The sequence below is a fragment of the Apodemus sylvaticus genome, chromosome 1 (genome assembly GCF_947179515.1).
Source record: "Apodemus sylvaticus chromosome 1, mApoSyl1.1, whole genome shotgun sequence".
Classification (NCBI taxonomy): Eukaryota; Metazoa; Chordata; class Mammalia; order Rodentia; family Muridae; genus Apodemus; species Apodemus sylvaticus.
In genome coordinates, this window is record NC_067472.1 from 2,578,415 (window position 1) to 2,589,362 (window position 10,948).

Genomic DNA, 10,948 nt, shown 5'->3' on the forward strand with positions numbered 1-10,948 from the left:
GTGGCCTTGAAGTTACTTTTGCCTCCTCCCGAATTCTGAGACTGCATGCATGCACTTTCACACCAGTTTATCTATTGCTAGAGATCAAACCCAGGGCTTCACACACACCAGACAAGCAGTCTGCCAAATATACCGACAGACCCCTGGAAATTGCTTTAATGAGCATGCTCTCTCTAATCTTCATGATCTGCTCAGATGGAAACATCTGCTGTGGGACTGCGCATCTCAGCACAAGGGTTGAACGGCCACACTAGGTTGGTCACCTCCTACCATGCTTGTTCTATCCCTTCCCTTCAACCTCCTAAGTTACAAAAATATATTTAACTCTCGACCCTAGTATAATGGAGTTCAATATTTTTTTACTTCAATTCCTGATGAGAACCATTGCTTCATAGACAACCTGGGGCTATGTCTACCTCAAAGTTATAGTGAAAAAAATCAGCCTCTTTGTGCCTGGTCCCCTGGGCACAACTAGCATGAAGTTGAAAGCACAGTGTTCCACACATAGAGGACTCTTCAGTGTGACACAGTGCTCGGCAAGTGGAGGACTAGCTTCAGTGTGGCACAGTGCTCCTCACATGGAGGACTTGCTCCAGTGTGACACAGTGTTCCTCACGCGGAGGACTTTCTTCATTGTGACAAAGTGCTCCACACATGGAGGACTCTCTCCAGTGTGACACAGTGCTCCACATGTGGAGGACTCTCTCCAGTGTGACACAGTGTTCCACACATGGAGGACTCTCTCCAGTGTGACACAGTGCTCCACACATGGAGGACTCTCTCCAGTGTGACACAGTGCTCCACACATGGAGGACTCTCTCCAGTGTGACACAGTGCTCCACACGTGGAGGACTCTCCTCAATGTGAGCGGGGTCCAGCACTATCACAAATGCACAAGCCTTTGACACTCCACATCTCCAGACTGCAGCTTTAGAGGTCAACCTTCAGCAGCACAGACCAGGAAGCTGACATGGGCTCCTGTGGAAAACACACTTCTAGGTCTCCACACTCAGAGAGTAGGTTCAACTTTGACCCAAAAACATTGCATGGTCTGATATAAAATACAAGACTGGAAGTTTCTAAACAGATAACAGTGTTTGCAGAGGAGGTCAACACTCCCCTTATGTAACACTAGGATCCTGGCATCTTTGTGATACCAGACTTCAGGTGAGGGAGAAAAAGGGCTCAAGACACCTGTGTGTCTGGATAACCATCACAGGAGCCAACTGACCTTCAGAGAACCTGCCCTGAGCTCCCTTATCCAGCTCTGCCATGGCTAAGGCTGCCCATGGGAAGGAGGGCATGTTGGCCAAGGGTTACAAAAGAACTGTGACTACAGGGGGTGGTTGGTGTTCTGTACCTTTCACAACAACCCTCTTGCCAAATGTGAGGGTTCTAGTTACACAGACACAAAGTGAAGCAAGAGCTGACGCTCGCTGTTACAAGCACACCTAAAACTTGCAGCATCAGTGGATTCCCACGGCTTGTCAACTTTGCTTCTAATTCAACTCAAACCTGTGGGATGCCTAGCTGCTTTTGGTGGTTTGGATTAGATGAAGACCACGGAACTCAGTTTAAAGAATCTTTCCAGGATAGAGTTTGAGGGGGAGTTGCAGAGCATCAGTCTGGAGCCACAAATTCTTCCCACTCACCTTTGACCTATTTGTATGGCCACATGGAAGGCAATGTTCACGCAGGCTGTGTTAGTCTAGAATTGACCTCGAGAGTGAATGAACCCAGAGGCTGTAGTGTGTTGGGAATGGACACACCTGTTCAAGGTTGAGTGTTTGCTTTCTAAGACAAACTTTTGCACATGCACATAATTTTGATAACACGGTTGTTTTTGTTTAAGTCATATTTTCAACCCTAGCACTTAGTGCTGCAAATGGGAATTTTATAAGATGGAAATATAAACTCTGTGCTATTATATGATAATCATTCTTTTCTGGTCACTACAATAGCTTTGTAACTCCCTTCCTTGTCCATAGACTGACCTCTCCTGTGCCCCATGTCTGCCTTCTGTGCACCCTCAGTTTTACATGCAGACTGCTTATGTTCCTGTTCTCCCTCATTGTCTTTCCCTGACTATACTTTCTTGCTCAGCATGGCCAAGAGGAATATAATGTCATCCACACCTTAGAATGTCATGGGAGAGAGTAACATTTATGTTCATAATTTATATAATCTAATAAGCCTGAAATATTACTCTTTGGGGAGCTGGCGAGATAGCTCAATGGTTAAGAGCCCTGACTGCTCTTGCAAAGGTCCTGAGTTCAGTTCCCACCAACCACATGGTGGTTCACAACCATCTGTAATGGGACCTGATGCCCTCTTCTGATGTGTCTGAAAACAACTACAGTGTACTCATATACATAAAATAAGTAATTTTTTTTAAAAAAAGAAATAATACTCTTTTCACTCATGGTACTAGCCAGTCATGCTTCAGATGATCATCTGTATGAGTAAGGCTTTATAGTTTGCTGTGTTTATAACATGATCAAATCAGTTGTATATGCATTGGTTCAATTTTTCAGCCCTCATGAACTTCTCTTAGAACCTGAAACGTGTGTGAGGTGGGTGGAGGCTGGGGAGTGGTGTTCTGAATAGGATAGGGGCCTTAAACAACTGTCTGACAGGAACTTCTCAATGATATTGACAAAGAAAGGAGAAAGCAATGTCAAGGTCAGTGTAGCCTGGGAGATATAACATAAGAGGAAGAGGACAAAGAAAGCCACAATGTGAGACTGCTTGCCCAAATGAATTGTTCCCAAGCTGCCTCTTGTTTCTTTGAGATGAGTAATTTTGTTTGTCAACTGGACGGACTGAGAGATGCTTGAAATTTTGGTAAAACATACTTATGGATGATTGTCAAGTGGATAGTTCTGCAAATTCTGTCACTCTCAAGGCTACGGTCCTGGTAGGTAACTCCCTCTGCACTGTTTCGGTGGCTCTTTTCCCACAAGTCCTAAATCTTCATCTTTCTTAATTACTATACACAGTTCTTGGGATACTGAAGGCACAGGACCTTCTCGTGTTAGGTATCCTAATGGTGAGAATTGTAGACATACTTTGGGGATAGGACTGATGAGCTTTGGACTGAGCTGTGGAAACTGGAAGGGACTCCATTGAGACTAGCCCTAAGGGTCATTGAGAATGGGCAGCTGGGAAGCTTCGTATAGAATAGGGTCTAGCACATAGTAGGCACTTAATACTGTCATTATTATTTAGATTAATGTTATCTGTTATATTTGTGTTTGTAGAAAGCCTTGCCATAGCCTACTAACTCAGCCCAACTTATTTCCTTTAGTTAATATCTGTATCCACCTCTAGCTATATAATAGATGCTACCTCCGGTAGCAGCATAACATCATGCATTGAACACATAATATGCTTCTCATAATTTCTTTTATATGTGTGTCTATATGTGTGTCTGCGTGAGCATATGTCATATATGTGTGATGCCTGTGGAGGCTGGAAGAGGGCATCAGTTACCCTGGAGCTGGTATTAATAAGTGTGGGTGATGGAAACTGGACTCGGGTCCTCCATAAAACAGCCAGTGATGATGTTAAACATGGAGCCATCCCTCCAACCTCTGTCATATTTCATTGTGAAGTGGTGTGCCTCGCCAAGTCTGGTTAAATAAACACATACTTTAAAACCCTGATAAATAATTAATATAACTTCACAATTAACACAAGATGATGAAGCCAGTTATTTCCTTCCCTTTATGTGATGAACACAGCTACGTCTAGACAGTATCAAAGTGCTTGGAAGGCAAATATTTCAGATGAAGTAGCCATTTAGATGATTGGAGTTAAATTAAATTTAGTTTAAAGTTAAATTTAATTTCCTCTAAAGCATCATTTCTTGGATACATAGTTAAGTAAAGTATTTCTTAAGTACATGATCTGCAGAAAGTAGTATGAGTCATAAAAGAAATTACTGGAAAATGTTCAATTTCCTTTATTCCTTTCTATTTCTTTATGGGTGATGTGATCCCTGGCGACTGCCATGACATTTTTCCCCATTCAACATTTCAGGAAAGGCAAGACTATCCTGCAGGGCTGGGGGAGTTGGAAACTACTGGAAGTTCAGCCTCTTGAGGATTGACATGCCATAAATTAATTCTCTGATGAAATCGGGTTTGATAACACATTGATGAATGGTTTTATTTCCTGGTTATAACCCTATTCAAGGGTTGGGTATGTGACTTGGAGGGTAGATCTCTTGCCAAACAGGCATCAGAGCCAGAGTTTGAACCCCTGGCACTTGTGTAATGCCAGACAGATAAGGTAATCCTAACATGCAAGTTGCAGATACAGAATTCCTAGCAGAAGTTGTCCAGATACACTATCTGAATTAGAAAGCTCTAGATTCAGGAAGAGACAATGACCCTCTGTATCTACATGAGTATATACATACATATATACATACATGCATGCATGTGTGTGTGTGTGTGTGTGTGTGTGTGTGTGTGTTTGAATAGTAGAAAGTGAACAAGAAAGACACCTGGTATCAACCTACTTCCGACTTGTATGCATGCACCCATGTGTCTGCTTATTTACATGCAAGCACATGTACACATAGCTGCCCCTAACATACTACGTATACATGCAAAAAAGAAATGTAAAAAAGAACTCTGTCCAAGATATCACAACAGTGTGAACTGTTACCAACTGGATTAGAATCACACTAAAACATTAGAACTATGAAGGAAATTTGTACCTGGCCACAAGTATTTGTAGTTCCCAAGAGCTGTTTCAAATGGATAAAAATATGAGCAAAGCTAGAGGAAATGATTGACTGTTCTGACGAGTCTGACTCCATCACTGGATAACACAGATCACATCAGCAGAACATTGGTGATAAGTTCCTTTTCTCTTCCCTCATTTTAGTACAATCCCCACCAAATGTCATTTAAAACTCATTTATAATAAAGAGAATGAGTCATATCAAATATTCAGTGAATTTGACAAGATGTAACGTGTTCCTGCGGAAAAGTCTCTCTATAGACCTAGTGATTTTATAGCCTCAGAATCAAAGTATTCTTTTTGCATATAATATTTGTTTGCATCTTCTTATAATGAAACCTATACTCCTGCTACTCAGCGTATGGTCCATAAACTAATAGGTCCAACATTATTTGAGAGCCAACCAGTCAGAGCACGAGAGAGCCACTTGTTACTGATAATCAGGAGTCTGCTTACCAAAAAGATCTCCTTTGAGCCTTGCAGGCCACAAACATCTGAGAGATACCCATCTGGATGTCTGTGATTTGACTCATGCCAACTCTGATATTTATTTATTTATTTACTTACTTACTTACTTATTTATTATTTTGTTTTTGAAAGGTCACTATATATCCTTTGCTGTCCTGGAGCTTGCTGTGTAGCCCAAGATAGCCTCAAACACACAGAGATCCACCTGCCTCTTCTACCCAAGTGCTGAGATTAAGGGTGTGCACCACCATGCCTGCCCCCTAATAGAGATTTAGAATTGAGAAGGCAAAGTTAATAAAATTGCTATCCAAATGAAAACAGCCAAGTGGCCTTGGAAATGGAGGATCCTGTCTGGCCAGGGATCATTGGAGATCCTCTCTGAATCACAACTACAAAGATGAATAGATGGCACACTGGGGCTTCTCCAAGCTGTGCAGACACAACACAAAACACTGGAAAAGCAGCCATTTAAAGACCAGTTGCCCCTCTGTGAGTTGGCCACTTGGAGACCTGGGCATGGAACATTCCTCTGTATGGCAGACAGATGCCTCTCCCTTACAAACTCTACATGTTCAGTGAACTTCTTTGAGTTGCTTAAATGTGTATGACAAGTACCACCTGGCTTTCTCTGCCAATGTGTTTTGCACTCTCATTCTCCCATGGAAATAGGGATTTTCATGAGCAGTGTAAGGGGTTCACGCAATTCACAGCCCTGTGTAGGCCTTTGGGAGGGACTTTCTGCCACACCCTGCAGGACAGAGCTCATACTGATCTCTTCCTGTAAGCATGAAGTTGCACCAGCCGGTGCTTTGCCTGTTGTTTCTGCCCTGATGGCCCCAGACTCACAGAGGAGGAAATATCCAAGCCCATGGGCTGCTACTCCCAGAGGTTTGACATTGCTGTCATTTTCAGTGTCCTTAATTGGGTTGACACCTTGTTCTTCCAGTTCCTATGAACTTCATGTTTATAGACTAAGTGCAAACCCATTGCCGTGTCGCCTTTGCAGAGGGAACACACTCAGGATTTAGACGCCAGCTCTAAGTGCTGTCTGCATGGGAGACAAACCTCCCATACAGCTTCGTGAAGCAAACCTTTAATATTAACATTTATGCTACCGAAGGACACCTTGGGAATTTTCCCTCTCCCATTTTTCTTTGTAAAATGGGAGCAGTCATGATAAATATCCTAAGTTCTTGGGCAAATGTAGAAACCCACAGAGGCTCAGCACAGCCCCTGACACAGTGGAAATGGCTGCAGATATGGGAATATGAGAGTCAAGAGGTCCTAAAGAAGACCAGGATCCTGTCAGGGGCTACCTGCTGCTTCCATAATGCAGCTTAGCTGTAGTGGATAGCTCCTGTTCAGGGCATAAGCCTGGAAATACCAAAGGTCAAAGAGTTTTTCTCTTCTAGGATGCCTGGAGATAACCCAAGCTCCTGAAGAGTGGGGGACTTTGGGGGAAGCAGAGGATGGAGAGGAGGGAGCTGCGAAAACAGCATCTTTATGATTTAAATCTACAAAGCTAACATTGCTAGCCAAAGTGGATAGCAAGTAGATAGAAAAAAATTAAATGTAATAATCTGACACAAGTAGCCACTCATATACTTTAGCATTAAATGCAAGTTATAATTTAACCCGAGTGAGAATATGAGTCTTAAGAATTTTACTGTCCTTTTTCCGCTTTCGGCTCAGAGGAGGCTACGGTGCAACTTTCTTCAGTCGTCCTGAATCTGGGTTCATCCGACACCAGCCACCTCCACCATGCCGCCCAAGTTCGACCCCAAAGAGATCAGTGGTGTACTTGAGGTGCACCGGAGGCGAGGTCGGCGCCACCTCCGCCTTGGCCCCTAAGATCGGTCCTCGGGGTCTGTCTCCAAAAAAAGTGGTGATGACATTGCCAAGGCTACCGGTGACTGGAAAGGTCTCACGATTACAGTGAAACTGACCATCCAGAACAGACAGGCCCAGATTGAGGTGGTGTCCTCTGCCTCTGCCCTGATTATCAAAGCCCTCAAGGAGCTACCAAGAGACAGGAAGAAGCAGAAGAACATTAAACACAGTGGAAACATCGCTTTTGATGAGACTGTCAACATTGCCCAGCAGATGAGACACCGGTCTTTGGCCAGAGAACTTTCTGTAACTATCAAAGAGCTCCTGGGTACTGCACAGTCTGTGCAATGTGGATGGCCACCACCCTCATGACATCATAGATGACATCAACAGTGGTGTCGTGGAGTGCCCAGCTAGTTAAGAAGAAACAAGAAAATATTTCAATAAAAGACTATCTGATAAAAAAAAGAATTTTACTGTCATATGAAAATTAGTCTTTATTGTTTCACGAACAGAATATAGACTCCATGACTATCCAGTCTGGAAGCAGTGGTTGTGCTGTGTGCAAATTTTCCCACTAGAGGGTCCCTCAACTAACTCTATTGGAGGAAAGTCAGAAAGATTTCTCATGATAAAGCCATCCATCCATACTTTCCAAATCGAAAGACTTTGAGTCTCAAACACCTTATCATTTCTATCATATTTATCATTTATCACCAAGAGTCATTTCATGAGAAAATATGCAGGCGTCTGGTCAGAGCTTTAAAGGTGAATTTACTATGATAATAAAGTCAGAAAACAATGAAGAAACAGGATCATCTGTAGAAATTTCAAAAAGAATAACAAAACAACTTAGAAACAGCCTTACTGGCTAGTATTCCTTTATAAAGATAGTAATTTTAAAAATAATCTTATGCATTCTTTATATCATAAATGCAGAAACTAGAGCTTACCATAGCCAAATTCCTCAAACCCAGCCCCATGTTTGATCACTAGCCCCTAATGGGACAGCATTCGTTTATCAACATCTGTCATCTATCTATCTATCTATCTATCTATCTATCTATCTATCTATCTGTCTGTCTGTCGTCTAACTTACTCTATTTTATTCTGTTCTATTGTTCTAATCCTGTAGAAAATTGTTCCTATAATTCGGTAGAAAATTATTCCTATAATTCTGAATCTTGGTAAAAATCCCTAAACCACCTGGAGTTGGCAAATTGTTGGAATGGAATTCCTGCCTTGTTAGGTTCTCTACCACACACTTGGGATCTCAGGTTATGCTCCAGGTTTATTCAAACATCCTTCAGCAGGTGAATGGATTCGTAACTATACCATATCCATACAACAGGGCAATGCTCAGTCATCTAAAAACCTGCTTGTCTGATAAATGCAATATGTAATATAGCCCTAATCCTGAAATCTGAAAATCATTGCACTGAATTAAGGAATCCAGACACATGAATTTTTCAGAGTGATTCAGTTTTTCTAAGAAACGCACAAAAAGAAAATATATGGTTTCTTCGGTCTGAGGCAAGTGGACTCATGGCTGTGAAAAATTTAAGGCCCAAGGAAGAAGGGCACAGTATGGATAGAAGAGGCCTGTGTCAGGGTGGGAACCGTGATGGCAGTGGTGTTTCCATAGGGTATATATACACCTGTCACAATGGAAAAGATTGGACAGTTTCCATAAGTACAACTTTAAATAATTTTAATAACAAAATTAATTTGAAGAGTAGAGGCTGGAAAGATGGTTCAGTGCATAAAAGCACTTGCTGCTCCTGCAGAGGACTCAGGTTCAGTTCCCAGGACCCACACTATAGCTCATAACTGTCTGTAACTCCAGTTCAGAGAGATCTGATGGCCTCTTCTCACTTCTGTGGGAATCAGGCATGTACATGCATACCTGCCAGCAAACACATATATATACAATAACACCGGATGAGACAGATCCTATTAAAATCCCTAATCTAAAAAAGATATTAAATAGGAGGGCAAGAATGATGTCAACATATATAAATTTAAATTATATAATGCTGTTGTGAGATTACTGAATCCAAAGATATTCTCTCTCTGTCTCTCTGTCTCTCTGTCTCCCTGTCTCTGTCTCTCTCCTGTGTGTGTGTGTGTGTGTGTGTGTGTGTATGTGTGTGTGTGTGTGTGCATGGAGGCCAGAGGTAAGTGCCAGGTGTCTTCCTCAATCACGTCCTGCCTTAGTTTTTGAGGCACGATCTCTCTGTGGACCCAGATACCACAGATTCAACTACACTGGCTGACTCCCAATATTGGGATTAGATATAGACACAGCCTGTCACTGAACGTCGTGCTTACAGTAACGAGCTCTCCAGTCCCTCTATTTCAACACTTTAAAAGATGTTTTAAAGGTAAGGGTTTATGTTTAATAAAGCATAGAAATATTAAATGCATTACTTGACTAATTTTAATAATATATGCACACATGCATCCACAGTCCCAAACGAGATAGAGAAGGTCATAGTAGCCAAGTTTCATTAGGACCCCTCCCCGCCACATAGTGAGCATCTAGCAAAGGGCAACTGCTGGAAATGTGGGATGGACAGCTGACTCTGGGGTTAGTAGAAACTCTGGAAATTCCCAAAAGTCTACCCGAGTAGGGGATAAGCAGCCGGGTGGTGACGAGGGGACCTGTGTTCCACTGGAGGAGCTCCCAGGTACAAGAGCCGCTCTTCCGAGCCACATGCTCTGATGATCAATTTTGCCTGGTTTCAAACTTTATACTGTGGGATTACATGATGTGCTTTTTTTTTTTATGCCTTAGGGTGTTCACCAAGCACCTTAACATCCCTAGAGTCTGTGGTGCTGCACATAGCAGGATTCACTTTACTAGCCTGTAACTTGTGGACTTGGGGTTATCTTTTTGTTTTAGTTGTTGTTAAAAACTTGGGATAGTTGATCATATGGTTTTTTAAAGCATTCTTACATTCTGTAAGTTCATAGTACGTTTAAGGCAATAGTTGATGTCATAGATCAATAAAGGTTTAAGGAGTTACAGAAGAATTGTTTATATGTCTTTCCATTAAGACTAGTATCTGATTAACATTCATTATTTTTTTCTAGCACCATAAATTCATTAAAAGTTAAAGCAATAATTTTTATAAGTTAGCATAGTTTTAGGATGGATAGATGGCTCAGTGGTTAAGAGCACTGACTGTTCTTCCGAGCTCAGGAGTTCAATTGCTAGAAACCACATGGTTGCCTACAATCATCTGTAATGGGATCCAATGCCCTATTCTAGCGTGTCTGAAGACAGCTACACTGTACTCATATAAATAAATAACCAGATCTTAAAAAAAGTTAGCATAGTTTTGTCAAGAGGTAAATCGTCTGCTTTGTGTTTTATTTTGAAGTCTTGTATAGACTAGTCCATCATTTATTTTCTGTCCTTGTACCTAGTTCCAATTTGTGTTTTTATTTTTATTTTAATTTTTTATCATATTCAACACAATATATATTTTATACCAATCATAAAATGATGGTCACGTTATTAAATGAACATAAAAAGATAAAGACTTTTTGTTTGTTTGTTCTTTTTTTAGTATAGCTTACAATCTTGGCTCTTACTGTAGTAGAAACCCATAATAAGAACAATTTTTAAACATTGGAGTTTATTGTGATAAGGATTTACTTCAATGTCCCTCACATCACCAAAGGATTTTACTTCCATAGTAGCTAAGCTAAGAGTTGACAGTTCTGCTGCACCAAGGAATGAATTGTAGGCACAATTATTTGGATACAGATTTCCTGCTATGGTCAAAACTATTTGACCTGAGTGATTGTCATCATTCTCAGTCCACAGGGAACAGGTTACATTCATGTAAGAAATGGTGTGTGTATTAAGATGGTCTATCCATGAAGTCAT

At 41.4% G+C, this 10,948-nt stretch overlaps 1 pseudogene; it reads left to right on the forward strand.

The window, feature by feature from the left end:
* The first annotated feature begins 6,966 nt into the window (after positions 1 to 6,966).
* LOC127676080 (60S ribosomal protein L12-like) lies at positions 6,967 to 7,518 on the forward strand (annotated as a pseudogene).
* The last annotated feature ends 3,430 nt before the right edge of the window (positions 7,519 to 10,948 follow it).